The sequence below is a fragment of the Enhydra lutris genome, unplaced genomic scaffold (assembly GCF_002288905.1).
Source record: "Enhydra lutris kenyoni isolate GAN:26980312 unplaced genomic scaffold, ASM228890v2 scaffoldscaffold65, whole genome shotgun sequence".
Lineage (NCBI taxonomy): Eukaryota > Metazoa > Chordata > Mammalia > Carnivora > Mustelidae > Enhydra > Enhydra lutris.
Window position 1 is genome coordinate 2,444,892 of NW_019154149.1, and position 18,388 is coordinate 2,463,279.

Genomic DNA, 18,388 nt, shown 5'->3' on the forward strand with positions numbered 1-18,388 from the left:
AAATAACATAGAGCTCATGGCGGAAAACTTGTAAGTAGTTAAATAATAATAATAAGTAGGTGATGGGAATTAAGGAGTACACTTGTCATGATGAGCAACAGGTGATGTATGGAATTGTTGAATTGCTATATCATACACCTGAAAATAATATAACACTGTATGTTAACTAACCGGAATTAAAATAAAAACTTCAACAGGGCACCTGGCTGGCTCAGTCAGTAGACCACGCAACTCTTGATCTCAGGGTTGTGAGTTGGAGTCCCATGATGGGTGTAGAGATTATTTAAAAATGAAATATTTAAAATAATAAAATAAAATAAAAACTTAAATAAATTAAAAAAAATAAAGAACACAACTCAACACCAAAAAAACAAATAATCAAATTAAAAAATGGGCTGAAGATATGAACAAACATTTCTCCAAAGAAGAAAACAGACAGATGAAAAGATGTTCAACATCACTTATTCTCAAGAAAATACTACAATGAGATCGAAACTACAATGAGAAATCACCTCACACCTGTTGGAACAGCTAAAATTAAAAATAAGATAAGATGAAATCAGAGAAGGAGATAAACCATAAGAGACTCTTAACTATAGGGAACAAACTGAAGGTTGCTGGAGGGAAGGAGTTTGGGGAGAGGAGGTAACTGGGTGATGGCCATTAAGGAGGGCATGTGATGGAATGAGCACTGGGTATTATAAGCAACAGATGAATTACTGAACTCTACCTCTGAAACTAATGATACACTATATGTTAATTAAATTTAAATACAATAAAATTTTAAAATAACACAAGAAACAAGTGTTGGTGAGAATGTGCAGAAAAAGGAACCCTGGTACACTATTGGTGGGACTGCAACCTGGGGAAGCCACTCGGGAAAAGAGTATGGAGGTTCCTCAAAAATTTAAGAAAGAAATACCATATGATCCAGTAACACATTACTGGTTGTTTGCCCAAAGAATATGAAAACACTAATTCAAAAGGATAGAAGCACCTGGGTGGCTCAGTTAAGTGTCTGACTCTGTTTTGGCTCAGGTCATGATCTCAAGATCATAGGATCAGGCTCCACATCCAGCATGAAGCCTGCTTAAGATTCTCTATCTCCCTCTCTCTCTGCCCCTCCCCCTGCTTGCATTCTTCCTGTCTTTCTCCCTCTAAAATACATAAATAATCTTAAAAAATAATAATATATGCACCCTTATGTTTATTGCAGCATTATTTACAATAGCCAAATTCTGGAAGCAGCCCAAGTGTCTGTCAATAGATAAATGGATAAAGATGTGGTATATACATGCAATGGAATATTATTTAACCATAAAAAAGAGTCAACTCGTGCCATTTGCAACAACATGGATGGAAGTAGAGAGTATAACGCTAAGCAAAATAAGTCAGTCAAAGAAAGGCAAATACCATATGATTTCACTCATATGTAGAATTTAAGAAAAAACAAATGAGCAAAGGGGAAAAAAACGGAGAGAAAGACAAACCAAGAAACAAACTCAACTACAGAGAACAAAATGATGGTTACCAGAGGGGAGCTAGGTGGGGTCAAAAGGCAAGAAAGCCTAGAAGGGGATTAAGAGTCCACTTATCATGATGAGCACTGAATAATGTATAAAATTGTTGAATCACTATATTGTACACTTGAAACTATTATAACATTGTATACTAACTATACTGAAATTAAGATAAAATAAATAAAAATAAAAATTACAAGTGTAACAGGGTGTTGAAATATATTGTATATTCTTGGAACCACTAAAGGGAGAAAAAGTGAAATGAGAGAAATAAAACTAATTAAATAAAGACAAAAGAGAAAAGAAGATAGTCAAGGAAAAATTATAAGATGACAAGATAGACATTAAAATAAGTTGAGGGAAATTGGAGGAGGAGATGAACCGTAAGAGACTGCAGACTCTGAAAAACAATCTGAGGGTTTTGGAGGGGCGGGGGGTGGGAGGTTGGGCGAGCCTGGTGGTGGGTATTATGGAGGGCACGTACTACATGGAGCACTGGGTGTGTTGCATAAACAATGAATTCTGGTACACTGAAAAGAAATTTAAAAAATAAAAAATTGTGAAAAAAGATAGAAAATCCAAATATATGTAATCACAGCAAGTACAGACGGATAATGATTTGAGCAACAAATTTACAAGCTTATTCCTATACTCCCACATTAGGAAATTCATTCTTTTCAAGCCTATATGAAACATTTATAAAAGTTAACCTCAAGAGTGCCTGGGTGATGCAGTTGATTAAGCAACAGACTCTTGGTTTCAACTCAGGTTGCGATCTCAGGGTCCTGAGATAAATTGAGCCCTGTGTCAAGCTCACTCAGTGTGGAGTCTGCATAAGACTTCCTCTACCTCTGTCCCTCCTGCCCTCAAATAAATAAATTTTTAAAGTTAATCTCATATTAGGCTATTAAGCCCATCAACAAATTTCAAAGTATAGTATTCAGTGTGAAACACATTGTATTTTCTGACCATGATGCTCTCTAATGAGAGATGTTCTAAAAACATAACATTAAAACATATTTTTGGTGATTTAAAAACATATTCATGTCAAAAACAAATTAGGATGGAAATTAGAAAATATGTAAAAGTAGATAGTACTGAAAAGACCAAATACAAAATAACAAAACCTGTTAGATGCTGCTAAAGTGACTCTTGCATTAAAAATAAAAATGGAAAGTGAATAAGCTAAAGAAGTTAGAAAAAGAAACATAAATTCAAGTTCAGAATAATAGAAATAATTTTAATAATACAAAAATAAGTATCTTAAATAGAATATAGCCAAGGGAGCAGTGTGGCTTAAGTGAAGAGAAATGGGAGTGTCATTGAAGATGAAGTCAAAGAAGGGAGGGAGCGAAAGGGAACCAGAGGATTCAGAGCCTCTGAGGTCACAGTGAAGACTATGGCTTGTATTCTGAATGAGCTGGGAAATCATGGGAGGGCTTTAAACAAAGGAGTGACGTGATCTGATCGACATTTCATGTTGAGACTGGACTAAAATGAGCCAAATAAATAGTAGGGGAAACCAGTTAAGAGGTTACTACAATAATCCAGAGAGAAATGGTGGTTTAAACCAAGTTAATGATGGTGGGAACAGTTAGAAGTAGTCAAATCTGGACTACATTTTGGGCATGGACGTAATGAGAATTACCAGTGGACGATATATGGGGTGTGAGAAAGAGGTCAAGAATGATGGCAAGATATTTTGACCTGAGGACTGAAGTTGTTATTTTTTTAAAGATTTTTATTTATTTATTTGACAGAGAGAGAGAGAGAGAGAGAGAGAGAGATCACAAGTAGGTAGAGAGGGAGGCAGAGAGAGGGGGGGAAGCAGGCTTCCCGCTAAGCAGAGAGCCTGATGCGGGGCTCGATCCCAGGACCCTGAGATCATGACCTGAACTGAAAGCAGAGGCTTAACCCACTGAGCCACCCAGGCGCCCCTGAAGTTGTTATTAATTCAGATGGGAAAGACTGTGGGAGGAGTTGACATGGAATGTAATACAGAGTTTTGGTTGGTGCTATTAAATTCAGGTTGTTATCAGATACTCAAATGAGGATATCAAGCAGACAGTTGGAAATTTAGGTTAGGATTCAGAAATATATTCTTTCTAACATGGCCCAACCTTTACCTATAACTTGAATATAAAGATTAGTGACTTAAATGACAAGTTAATTTATAATAACACTACAATTAATTATCATCATTCTCTTCTATTTTAGTGTACGTACTCCAAAATCATAGTGCGTTCTCACACTGAGAGAATGTTCAGCCTTTAACACTTCTGATACAGGAACCAAGCATTTCACTTGGGCAGGATGTTCAAATATGTTCCCAAAACTATGTTTTGAAACAACTCCTTAAAATTTTATCAGTAGAAATTTTATGTTCCCACTTAAGTAGTTTTAATTGTTGGTTGAAATGGCACTTCCCAAGCTGGTAATTATTTTTGAAAATCTGAAATCTCTAAACACATTTTAAAATCAATTAGCACTCAGTAAATTGGTCCAAGTTACAGTTTCATGGTTAGTTCCTTTTATTTAGATGCCATAGTTGTTTTCCTGCAAGGGAAGATTAAATGCAGCAGTTTTAAAACAGTTCGTCAAATTAAAAAACAAAACAAAACTAGAAAAAACAAAAAACCTGACAGCAGTACAGGGCATAACTGTATTCAATATTTTCTAATATTTACTCTCAATCTTCTTCTTCTCTTTAAGTCATTTTTCCAAGAATACTCAATAAAAAATTCCCCTACTCATTATCCCCCCTCCCATCTTGAAAAGATTTGGCCTCAACATTCTTTTTCCCTTTTTGTGCCTGTTGGTTCACCTTCAAAATATTATCAGAATTTGCCCTTTGGCCTTGACAATCCCTGGCACACTAAAAATTCTTCTAATTTCCCCTACTTTCCCTTGAGGGCAAATGACTTGTAAAAGGGTCAGGATGGGGGCGCCTGGGTGGCTCAGTCATTAAATGTCTGCCTTCTGCTGGGGTCATGACCCCAGGGTCATAGGATCAAGCCCCAGCAGGAAGCCTGCTTCTCCCTCTCCCGCTCCCCCTGCTTTTATGCCCTCTTTTTCTGTCTCTCTCTGTGTCAAATAAATAAATAAAATCTTTTTTTTAAAGGGTCAGGATGTAATTCTAGACATCCTAAATTTTCCATGTGACTTTAAATGAAAGTCTTTAATTACTTATAGCTTCATCCAACTATACCCAATTTTCTTCCTCAGATTCTGACCTTCCCCATAATCCAACTAGAGCCAGGCAGTAGAATCTGTTTATTCCTTTCATAAAGACAATCCTACTACTATCCATCTGGGCACTGCCTCTCTGTAACCTCTGGGAAATAGAATACATACTTGGCTCATTAAAAAGACAATTAGATACTGACCTATGTGCTTTGTCCTTTGAAAAGATTCCATCCAATGTTGTCTATATTTGGAGTTTTCCGAAGTGGTCACATTCTCTTTAGTAAAAGCTAGGAGGGCTTGGTCTTCTATGAAAACAAGAGGGAAGCACACAGTTTTAGGCAGTAAACTAACAAAGCCAGCAACAAGACAGTCCAGCTGATTATAATAATGAGAAGCAGTAGTTCAATTGTGTCATAATCTATACTCTCTGCCATGAATAGAATTGTGACCAGAAGTTTAGCAAAGCAGATGGTAGCAGGAAAGCAAACAAACACTAGATTCCACTTAAGCTGTACCCTAGTCCTCCCCTTGGTGAAAGCGTACAAGGAATGAGCATGGCTTCACACCACATCACTATTTATCATTGGGCCACAGCTTTGTCCATTATCATGTCATGAGCATGAAGCAAAGCAGTAACCAGGGCAACTTGGGGTGGCACATGCAGTTCATCCGTGACCAAATGTCTTTTCCTCTACTTTTCTACTTAGTCTCCACCTATGTTCCTTGCTCACTTTACCTCCACGGCCTTGCCTGCTTTTCATTCCTTGCTGATCGACTTGTGCTTTTATTAGTAAAGTCTTAGTTGTCTAATTCCACTGATTTCATAGATTCAAGCATCTTCAACCTCGTGATTATACTACTAACCTGCCGAAGAGCTCTCCCTACATGCATTGCCTATCATTACTGAACCTATAAATATATTTTTTCCAATAAAAGTGTTTCCCCTTCTGCTCCATGCTAGAGACAGGGCCTGGGATTAGGCACTAGAGGCTATGACATGAATAACTTTAACTAGTCATTCCATGTGTTCATTTAATCAGTAACCAAACCACATAACTGCATTCCAATACGGCCCCAATGTAGCCAACTTTTTCTTTTTTAAAAAACATTTTTAATTTAAATTTAATTATTTAACATATAATGTGTTATTGGTTTCAGAGGTACAGGCTTGTGATTCATCAGTCTTATATAATACTCAGTTCTCATTATAGCACCTGCCATCCTTAATGTCTATCACCCAGTTACTTCAACTCTCCACCCCTAGCAACCCTCCAGTTTGTTTCCTATGATTAAGAATCTCTTATGCTTTATCTCCCTCTCTGGTTTGGTCTTCTTTCATTGGCAAGATTTCAAATTTTTGATGGCTACATAGTATTCCATCATAGAGCTAGACAGATAGATAGATGGATGGATGGATGATAGGTGATAGATTAGATAGATAATAGATAGATAGATAGACGATATAAAGAGCACATTATCTATTCATCTGTTGATGGACATCTGGGTTCTTTCCATAATTTGGCTATTGCGGACATGCACATGGAGTGCATGCCCTTCTTTTCATGACATCTGTATCCTTGGGGTAAATACCCAAGCAGTGCAAATGCTAGGGCATAGGGTAGCTCTATTTTCAACTTTTTGAGGAAGCTCCATGCTGTTTTCCACAGTGGCTGCACCAGCTTGCATTCCCTCCAGCAGTGCAGGAGAGTTCCCCTTTCTCCACATCCTCACCAACATTGGTCGTTTCCTGACTTGTTACTTTTAGCCATTCTGACTGGTGTGAAGTGGTATCACAATGTGGTATCACATTTGTGTTTCTCTAATGCCAAGTGAGGTGGAGCATTTTTTCATGTGACTGTTGGCCATTTTTATGTCTTCTTTGGAGAAATGTCTATTCATGTCTTCTATTTCTTGATTTTATTATTTGTTCTTTGGTGTTGAGTTTGAGAATTTCTTTATACATTTTGGATACTAGCCCTTTATCTGATATGTCATTTGTAAATATATTCTCCCATTCTGTCAGTTGTCTTTTGGTTTTGTCAACTGTTTCCTTTGCTGTCCAAAAGCTTTTTTATATTGATGAAGTCCCAGTAGTTCATTTTTACCTTTGTTTCCCTTACCTTTGGAGACATGTCTAGACAGAAGTTGCTGTGGCTGAGGTTGAAGAGGTTGCTGCCTGGTTCTCTTCTAGGATTTTCATGGATTCCTGTCTCACATTGAGGTCTTTCACCCATTTTGAGTCCATTTTTATGTGTGGTTTAAGGAAATGGTCCAGTTTCATTCTTCTGCATGTGGCTGACCAATTTTCCCAACACCATTTGTTGAAGAGAATGGTTTTCCCCCCCACTGGATATTCTTTCCTGCTTTGTTGAAGATTAGTTGATCATAGAGTTGAGGGTCCAATTATGGATTTTCTATTCTGTTCCACTGACCTAGGTGTCTATTTTTGTGCCAGTTCCATACTGTGTTGATGATGACAGGTTTGTAATAGAGCTTGAAGTCCAGAATTGTGATACCTTCAGTTTCGGTTTTCTTTTTCAACATTCTTTTGGCTATTTAGGGTTTTTTTCTGGTTTCATAAAATTTAGGATTATTTTTTCCAGCTCTATAAAGAAAGTTGATGGTATTTTTTTAATTAACATATCATGTATTATTTACCCCAAGGGTACAAGTCTGTGAATCGTCAGGCTTACACACTTCACAGCACTCAACATAGCACGTACCCTCTCCAATGTCCATAACCCAATCACCCTCTCCATATTCCCCTCCCCCCAGCAATCCTCGGTTTGTTTTGTGAGATTAAGAGTCTCTTATGGTTTGTCTAAAGTTGATGGTGTTTTGACAGGGATTGCACATGCAAAGCTTGAGTAAACACCTCCCTGAAATTCAGATCCAGTATATTTATATTAAGACTTAATTTTGGCCATTCTAACTGGTGTAAGGTGGTATCTCAATGTGGTTTTGATTTGAATCTTAAGAAATTAACAATAAAGCTGCCCTATGACACTGCAATTGCACGACTGAGTATTTACCCCAAAGATACAGATGTAGTGAAAAGAAGGGCCATCTGTACCCCAATGTTCATAGCAGCAATGGCCATGGTCGCCAAACTGTGGAAAGAACCAAGATATCCTTCAACGGATGAATGGATAAGGAAGATGTGGTCCATATATACAATGGAGTATTATGCCTCCATCAGAAAGGATGAATACCCAACTTTTGTAGCAACATGGACAGGACTGGAGGAGATGATGCTGAGTGAAATAAGTCAAGCAGAGAGAGTCAATTACCATATGGTTTCACTTATTTGTGGAGCATAAGGAATGACACAGAGGACATGGGAGATGGAGAGGAGAAGGGCGTTGGGGGAAATTGAAAGGGGAGATGAACCAAAGAGACTGTGGACCCTGAGAAACAAACTGAGAGTTTTGGAAGAGAGAGGGGTGGGAGGGATGGGTGAGCCTGGTGGTGGGTATTAAGGAAGGCACGTATTGGGTGTGGTGCATAAACAATGAATCTTAGAACACTGGAAAAATAAAAATTTTTTTAAAAAAGAGTTATGAGGGTAGACACAAGCTCTTATTCATCAGTCTTCAGGCAAAGGAAAATGGTAGCTGTCCTAGAGACTCGATGAGCAACCAAATTAATGTAGGAGCCATGAGACATTAGAGCAGGAGTTAGGTGAAAGATATTTTGGTGGAAGAATTGACAGGCCTGGGAATGGAGGTGATTGCATGTGTGGGAAAGAGACAAGTAAGGGTTAAAAGTGACATCGAGGTTTCTATCTTGTGTAACGAAGTACACTATGGTCTGTGAGCTCTCAGTCCCCAAACAATACTGAAATTCAGTTATGCCCAGTGTGCTTCCTAGGTCCCAAATTCTGAATTTCAGCAGCCTAATGTCTGTCTATGTTAACTAAGTAATCTAGTGAAATCCTGTCGCACTATCTCCACCTGCTTGATCACAAAATGCATCCCCATACATATGTTAGCTCAAAAACTCAATATTGTCAATAATTTTCCTAGTCTCTAACCCTGTGTTTCAGATGGTGTCCCTTATTTAAGACTTACCTATCTTCAAGATACCTCTGGTCAACCATAAAATGCCTTGTACTCAGTATATTGTTAACAATGACCAACCTTAGAAAACATGAAAGGGGGGAAATGACATATCCAGGATCTCCACCTTCAGAAGGCTATGACTACAAATAGGCCTTTGTGTAATCACCAAATTTTAAAAAACTTTAATAACAACAAGACTTCCCAGTAAGTTACGTCCCTTGTCATTGCAGCTATCAGTAAGCAGGACTGTCAACCTTAGTTCAATGAAGCAAGGAAGAAAATAACCTCTTTAAAACAGCTTGTCTTTTATCACTACATCAGGAAACATTTAAAGTGCTAAGCCACAAAAAATAACTACTTTTATGTTCAAATCATTTATCCAGTAGTTCACTGCAAAAAGGTGCTATATTAAACCACTTCTCACATACCCTCTAGATGTGCTCTATTATACCATAACTAAATGCCAACCAAAGAAGCATATAGAATTTTCAGTGTTAAGTGCGACGATGTTCCATTGTACATAGCTTATAAAACAATACAGTCCTTTGCTGTCAATACAATAGCCACTGGTGACATATACCTATTGAGCTCTCTAAATGTGACAAGTCTTTATTAAGATGTACCATAAATGTGAAATGCATAGCATAGTTTCAAGAAAAATTATGAAAAAATGTAAAATATCTTGTATTTTTTATGTTGAGTATACACCTTAAATGATACTATTTTGGACATCTTGGGTCAGATAAAATATACTGCTAAATATAATAATAATAACATATGCAATAATATATAATATTACTGAATAATTTCCTTTTACTTCTATTAATGTGGTTTCTAAAAAATTTAGAATTACATATGAGGCTCACATTATGTTTCTATTAGACATTGCTATTCCATACTATGTTACTATGTTATTTTTTCAACTAATATCTTTTTTATTTAAATTCAGTTAGCCCACATACAGTACATCATTAGTTTCAAAGGTAGAGCTCAATAATTCATCAGTTGCGTATAACACCCAGTGCGCATCACGTCACACGCCCTCCTTAATGCCCATCACCCAGTTACCCGATTCCCCCCCACACCTCCCCTTCAGTAACCCTCAGTTTGTTTCCTAGAGTTAAGAGCCTCTCTCATGGTTTGTCTCCCTCTCTGATGACTTCCCATTCTATACTGTGTTAGAGCATATATTAGATCATTTTTCCACACTAAATTATTGTGAAACACAGTCAGTTAACCCATTTCAGTGTGTCCTAAACAATTTCTCATTTAACCAGGGAATTTTTATTTTAAAGTTAAATAAAATTTAAAGTTCAATAAAAATTTCTGTTTTCAAAGTTAAATAAAAGTTTCTGTTACATTTTATCAGATTTCAAAACATGATATAAGCAACTTTTATCAGATTCCAATCGGCATCGTTATTCATCAACATACAAGAAAACAGGTAACTTGGGCAAATGGTGAAAACCCAGGGGAGATATTCTATCGTTTCATTCAGTGCTATATTTTTTCCTCCTTTTGAATTAGCACAAGCAATCTTTTTGATACAGTAGCAGCTCAACATGAGTATCTATGCTAAGTAGTGGTGTGAATTCAGGCTGTGAGATTTCCCTTGGAGATTAAATTACCTTTGAAATTCTCTAGCTGAAGCGGCACGATTTTCTCTTCTACTTTGTTCTTGGCCTGGAAATCCTTAGTGATGCAATTTCTTCTGAAGGAAAATGCATCTAAATGGCTCCCTGTTACTCTGGGCTTTGCTTAACTCCAATACCAACAAAGATGATGAATTTTTGGTGGTTGGGGGGGCAGCCCTGCCATTCATCCAGCTGTCTTCAGGAACTACAGACAGAAAGAAATTGGAATTACTAGTGACTTCTTTCCTTGATATCAGGCAGAGCAAACTGTCTTAAACAAGGCCTGGAGTTCTGTTTTTAAGCTGGGATTTTTCTTCACTTTGTTAAAGTCTGTGGCTAAAGATTTTCTTTTTTTTTTCCCAACATTTTTTTTAATTTTATGTATTTATTTGACAGATAGAGATCACAAGTAGGTAGAGAGGCAGGCAGAGAGAGAGGAGGAAGCAGGCTCCCTGCTGAGCAGAGAGCCCAATGCGGGGCTCAATCCCAGAACCCTGAGATCATGACCTGAGCTGAAGGCAGAGGCTTAACCCACTGAGCCACCCAGGTGCCCCTGTGGCTAAAGATTTTCTATCAGACTCAAATTTTATAGATACTTGGCCAACTGCATCACTCCTATATCCCCCTTTCCTCTGATTTCCTCTGATGAATCCCATACTGCTAGACAAACATTGGATGTGCAATATATTGAGTATCCTGAGGAAAAATGAAAAATTCCATTACACCATGAATTAGTTAGACATTTGATTGACTCAGCTACAACCATTTACTCATCCGTCTAGAAATTCCCAGACAATGGATAAAAATTTTTAGTTTTCATTTATTAACTTGGGCTCCTCTAGATTCAGTCATTTTGTAAGCTCTGGCTCATCATAAGGTTATTATGAATTGCCCCCCTTTTCAAATAGAAGGAAAAATAAAACACAAACAGCATCTATATTTTCAGCCCTAACACAATTCCATATCAATATCAGAATCCACATGTCCCACTAAAAGCAAAATGTACACTTCCAAATCAGATTGGGTCACCCCAAATGCCTGTGAAATGATGCCAGGGGAGTATAGTACCTGCGGTTTCTGAATAATGCATATTAAATATGAGTAGTTATAAGATTTCGGGCAGTATGTAGTATGTGTGGATAAATGCAAGTAAGAAAATATTTGGATCACATGGTGGGTTATACCTAAAATTAGAATGTAGGTAAATGGATTCGAGGTTAAAATATTCTAGTAATAAACACTTAAAATTCTCAGTCTCTCTGGTATTCATCCAAAATTGTGGGCATGTTTCTTTCTTCTGTGTTTGCAATGACTGAGTTCCCTCTACTTCAGTAGTTCTCAAATTTCTTATAGCCACAGAGTCTTGTACTCTAAGGTCAGCAAACTTTTTCTGTAAAGGGCAGACTATAATCAGTAAATACTTTCGCGTGATCTCTCTTGCGACTATTCACCTCTGTCATTGTAGCACAAAAGCAGTCATAATTCAATATGTTAACTATGGGTGTGGCTGTGTTCCAATAAAGCTTTATAAAAACAAATGATGAGCTGAATTTGGACTATGGGTGGTAGTTTGTTAATGTGTTTTATTCCAATGAAATCTCACATCAAATCCCAATAGATCGTTAATAGTTATGAACTGAAGTTCAGAAGCACAAGAAATACCACAGTATTTTCTTGTAATCATCTTCCAGATAAACACTTTTATAACATCACTTGGTGACAAATTTTATCTGAGTAATTCTTGAAGCTATCCCTTCCCTACCTTAATATCATAGGTAGCAACAAAACAAAGCAGTGGGTTGGAGTAAGTGGGCTCCATAATTCATGTTATCCGGTTATACATATTATCATCATAACCTCCATTAATAAGCCTCTCACTCCTGACTCTGTGCCACTTGCTGCCATGCTTGAAGCATAGAGAATTGCTGGAAAGACTGAAAACCTCCATTGGAGCACCATGCAAACACTACTTACAACAGCTTGCCATATACTTAGGGAGCTTCTAGGGTTCTTTTTTTATATTTTTAAACCACTTTATTGAGTTATTGGCATATAAAAAGCTGTACGTATTTAATGAGTACAACTCAAATTTGGGAATAAGTATACACTCATAAAACCATCATCGCCATTATGGTCATCGACACATTCATTGCTTCCCAAGGTTTCTTCCTGCCCTCTTTATTGTTATTTGCATGTGTATGTGGTGAGAACATTTAAAATAAGTTCTACTCTCTTAGCAAATTTTAAGTATACACTACTGTTTTGTTAGCTATAAGCGCTATGCTGTATAACATCTCCAGAATTTATCTATCTTGTATAACTAAAACTTTGTACCCTTTGACCGTCCTTTCGCATTTCCCCTTCCCGACAGCCCTTGGCTTCAAGGGTTCTGAATATAGCCTTTGACTGTAAGCAGAACAAACAGACCTTTGTGTTTTTCTATCTTCTCAAAATCTTTCCTTTCTGCTCTGATATTTTCGAAGTTGTTCTCTCCAGTGTACTCTGTTTTTCCAGCAAAAGTTCTGCAAAAGAACTGGGGCTCCAGACCATTTCTGCTCACATCCTTCAGGAAATCTGCTTGAAAAGTAAATGCAATACAGTGACAAAACAATGTAATTTTTCTTAAAGACTTCACTTTTTTTCAGACCAATTTAAGTTTGCACTATTGAGAGGCAGGTACAAAGATTTCTCCAAAACACCATGTCCCGTGCGTAGCCTCCCCAACCACTCACCAGAAGGACACTTTTTTTTTTTAACCAAGGATGAACCTGCACTAATGAGCCATAATCACCTCAAGTCCATAGTTTACCTTAAGGTTTGTTCTTGATGTTGTACATTCCATGGATTACGACAAATGTATAAGGACATATATTCATCATTATAAAATTATATAGAGTATTTTCACTGTCCTAAAAATCCTCTGTACTCAACCACTAATCTTTTCATTGTCTCTATAGTTTTGTCTTTTCCAGAATGTCTTATAGTCAGAATCATACAGCTATGGAACCTTTTCAAATGGACTTCTTTCACTTAGTGATACACATTTAAGTTTCCTCTATGTCTTTCCTTGGATTGATAGCTCCTTATTTTTAGCATCGAGTAATATTTCATCATCTGGATGTACCACGGTTTACTTATCCATTCACCTACTAAAGGACATCTTGGTTGTTTCCAAGTTTTGATGACTATGAATAAAGCTGCTATACACATCCCTGTGCAGGCTTTGTGTGAACCTGAGTCTTGAACTCCATCGGAAAACTGCCAAACTCTCTTCCAAAGTGGTTGTGCCATTAATGCACAAGAACAGCAATTTAGAAAACATTCTTCCAGGTTCCTGAAAGTTTAAATGTCTTCTTTACTGAAATCAGCATCTTCTCCATTCTATTTCTCAAATCTAAAAGTACTTACAACTTTGAACATCCTAAATATATTTAAAATAACTCTAGAATTTATGGTTCTCCTACCTGTAGGTGGAATATATACACTCAATTAGAATATAATGTATGTTCGGGCACCTGGGTGGCTCAGCTGGTTAAGCATGCGACTCGATTTCCATTCAGGTCATGATCTCAGGGTTATGAGATCGAGCCTAGAATTGGGCTCCACACCGGGGGTGGAGGCTGCTTGGGAGTCTCGCTCTCTCTCCCCTTCTCCTTCTGCCCCTCCTCCTCTTTTGTCTAAATAATGTTAAAAGCACATGCTTTCTCTTGCCATTCAATTTTCTTTCACTATTTCATTTACTCATTCATTTAAATTTTTCTGAGCTAGAGATATAGATTTTTGAGATAAAGAGTAAGTAGATAATAATACAGGGATCATGTGTACAGTAAAAGAAGACTCAAGAGTGGAACTCTGGGGCACACCAACATTTAGGAGGAGACTGAAAGAAAAGGACCCTGTGCAAGCTCATGCTAAGCAGTAACCAAGACAAATGAAAGAAGTCAAATATCAACAGCATCAAGTACAACAGACAGGTGAAATAAGGAGGCCATTATCCACCAGGAGTCACAACTAAAAGAACAATACATAGCGTCTTTGAAGAATGTGTCAGAGTTCAATCATGAAAATAGGGAATGAGAGGCTTATACCGCTAATGGAAGGACTGGGGGAGAGATGACTAAAAGGGCCATAGCTGCTTTTCAGGAAATCTGGAAAAACAGATATTACAGGAATCAATAGCTTCAAATGCCTTCAACCCCAAAGAAAATGATCTGTAGGCTGCAAATAGATTGGAATATATCATGTATTTGAATAGCACCACATTACATTAATTAGATAATGTATTGGACTGATTCTTATTAATTTTGCTTATATTATTAATCCACAAACACAATGGTCCTTTTGCTGTTTTGTTCTCAAAAGAGCAAACTGTTTGCATATCACTATTATTTTGATTACTGAATAAACTGTTTTCTCAATGCATTTTTGATGAACAGGAAACTTTTCATTCCAACATAAGTTGTGAAATTCACAGCCAAGACTGTCTTTTAGTCAGATTGTGATATTGTTTTTCATAAAAACTGCTTCGTTTTCACAAAATTTGAACTATGTTTATGTCTAGAGGCCTCATTAGCTCTTTCAAAGTATATATTTCTATTGATACCACCAATTTAACCTTAAAACTTGGAGGACTCTTTAAAGTCTCTTAATTTATGTAGGATATTAAGTTGCAAAATAATTAAAACTGAATTTTAAAGATTGGAGAGTTTATTGGAATCAGAAAAATCCTTAAATTAAAACAAAAAGGAGGTCACATTGAATTAGACCTGTTGGCAGAAACCCTACAGAATGAGGTGAGAACCTGAGATTTTATATAAATTTAATTGCAAGATATAATATTAATCTCCAGAAAAATAAATCATCATACAGAAACCAAATAAGCCGTATAAGAATATTAGGTTTCATTTGATAATTATAAATGATTTTATGCCATTGAAGTTTCAAACTGATTTTGTTAATTTTTACTTAATTCTGCTTTGTGTGTATGGCAAATTTTCACTATCTCCTTTATTCTGGCTAATCCAGCATGTCTTTGCTGCCTAAGAAATCCGACAGCTCTATAGAGAAAAAAAAAGTGCATCAAATTCCTAATGAGTGCAATTTACATTATAAGGAGGAACAATCACACTCAGCACTTTCTTTCTTTGGAAATGACTTGGGAATTCCTTAGAAAGATCCAGTGATTTCAAAAACATGCAATATATCACTATCTAGGCTTGTAAAGAAATAAAAATAAAAGGGTTCCTGGTTATTCTGAAATCTCAGTTCCGATAAAATCCCAAGTTATATTTGGCCCTGAAACTCAGGATTCCTCTAAGTGTTAGTAACCTTTAAATATCTCTTTTCTATGTATTCTTGCTGATATTAAGAAAAACTCATGTGATAATTGGAAAGATATTGCACATATATGATTACAGAGTTTTGTTCAGGAGAAACCTTGATATTCTATTAATTTGTTTTGACATGAATTATTGTCTTGAGTAAATCTTCAATCAAAGGATGACAATCTGCATCTTGAGTGTTCTCCATCAAAAATAATTATTAAGAAGTGTGATATTTTCATTTTATTGCATTAGTTTGCTAATTTCTCTGATGTACGATCCCTATTAATTCTGTTTCCTTCTTGAGTTCTTCATCCCCAATAACTCTAACAAGATTATCACATAAATGCAACTTTGTCAGAATCACAGCCCCTCTCCCCATTTAGTTTCAACAATGATTGTTAATGGGGTATGTAAACAAATTTCCTTTATGAGGAAATCTGCAAGTAAGTCTTGATTTTTTGTGCATTGTATGAGACTTTCCATTTAAAAAGAACTTAATGACTGAATTCAGTAACACTATTTCTGAACATGCGAGGCCTATTTTCACCTCCAGGTTTTTGACTTGTCTATTATTTATGCAGAGGTGGTTCTTAGCCCAGGTATCCCCACAGATAAACCTCCACTTGTTTCAAGTCATTGCTTAAGTGTAACCTATCAGTGAAACCTACACTGGCAACTTTATTTAATATCCCAACTCCCTTTTCTCTATAATCTCAATATCCTTGACCCTGCTCTATTTGTTTTTCTTCTCTAAAATATACATGCAGAAAGACAGAGGTTTTTGTCCATATTATTTGCCAATGAATCACTGTCACCTAAAACAAAGTCTGACACATAATATTTGCACAGTAAGTGTTTCTTAGTTATAAAATGATTGATTTCTGCACTGAAAGTGTGGTCTGATGTCTGTGAATACAAAAATCTATTTCACATTTAATAATTCCTCATGGTCAACAATGCTTACAATTCTCAATTACATAAGATCTATAGTTTAGTTGACTTTTTTCCTATTGAAAAATTGAATAAATTAAATGAAAAATTAACTCTGTGCCATTTCTTATGTTATTCTCCCAGCTTAATAATATTAATTATTCTTCCATCTTTAACAGTTAACCAGTTACTTTTGATTTACTTTCCAAGCAATTTCCTTTAGAAAATTACTTAAGCCTTGTAAGCCCAAAGAAAACAATTCATTAAACTTGAGAAGGAGATAAATGCTATTATGTATGTTAATTGTTTCCCTTTTATTTCCATGAGAGTAACATGTTGACAATAACATGATAATAACTTCCTCTGGTACTTAATATATAATACAAATGCACAGGTTTGCCATAATGCCCAACAAAGGTAGCCTGAAAATCCTCTCATGACAGAAATCCAGAAATACTAAACAGAAAATGACAATTTTATAAACCACGCCAGGCTGAATTTACAAGGAAAAAATGGAAATCTCCTGTGATAAAAATGAACAGGGGATAAAAAAGAAAAGAACAGAAGGTGCTGAGTTCACTTAAGAAAATAGAAACTTGACACATACAAAACAGATAATCACGTCAAAAAATGAGCAGAAGCCATGAACAGACACTTCTCCAAAGAAGACACAAATGGCTAATAGACACATTGAAAAAATGTTCATCATCATTAGCCATCAGGGAGATTCAAGTCAAAACCACATTGAGATACCACCTTATACCAGTTAGAATGGCCAAAATCAACAAGACAATAAACAACATATGTTGGAGAGGATGTGGAGAAAGGGGATCCCACTGTTGGTGGGAATGCAAGTTGGTACAGTCACTCTGGAAAACAGTGTGGAGATTCCTTAAGAAATTAAAAATAGAGCTTCCCTATGACCCTGCAATTGCACTACTGGGTAATTACCCCAAAGATACAGATGTAGTGAAAAGAAGGGCCATCTGTACCCCAATGTTCATAGCAGCAATGGCCACGGTCGCCAAACTGTGGAAAGAACCAAGATGCCCTTCAACGGACGAATGGATAAGGAAGATGTGGTCCATATACACTATGGAGTATTATGCCTCCATCAGAAAGGATGAATACCCAACTTTTGTATCAACATGGATGGGACTGGAAGAGATTATGCTGAGTGAAATAAGTCAAGCAGAGAGAGTCCATTATCATATGATTTTGCTTATTTGTGGAGCATAAGGAATAACACAGAGGACATGGGGAAATGGAGAGAAGAAGGGAGTTGGGGGAAATTTGAGGGGGAGATGAACCACAAGAAACTGTGGACTCTGAGAAACCAACTGAGGGTTTTGGAGGGGTGGGGGTGGGGGTTGGGTGAGCCTGGTGGTGGGTATTATTGAGGGCACATATTGCATGGAGCACTGGGTGTGGTGCATAAACAATGAATTCTGAAACACTGAAAAGAAATTTTTTAAACATTTTTAAAAAAGAAAATAGAAACCATTATTTAAAATAAAAGTAATTTAATGAGGAAATTGGTTATATAAAGAAGGAAAGAGCTGAAAGACAGGTAGGGTACACTGAGTAAATCAAAAGATTAGCTACAACAGAAAACCACTTGCATCCTAATTTTATGGTTGAGATAATGGAAGCATCAAGAGTAGAAGTGAATTGACTGTGTTCTCATAGTTAGTGGTGGAAACATAATACACACCTGGTAGTTTGGCCTTACC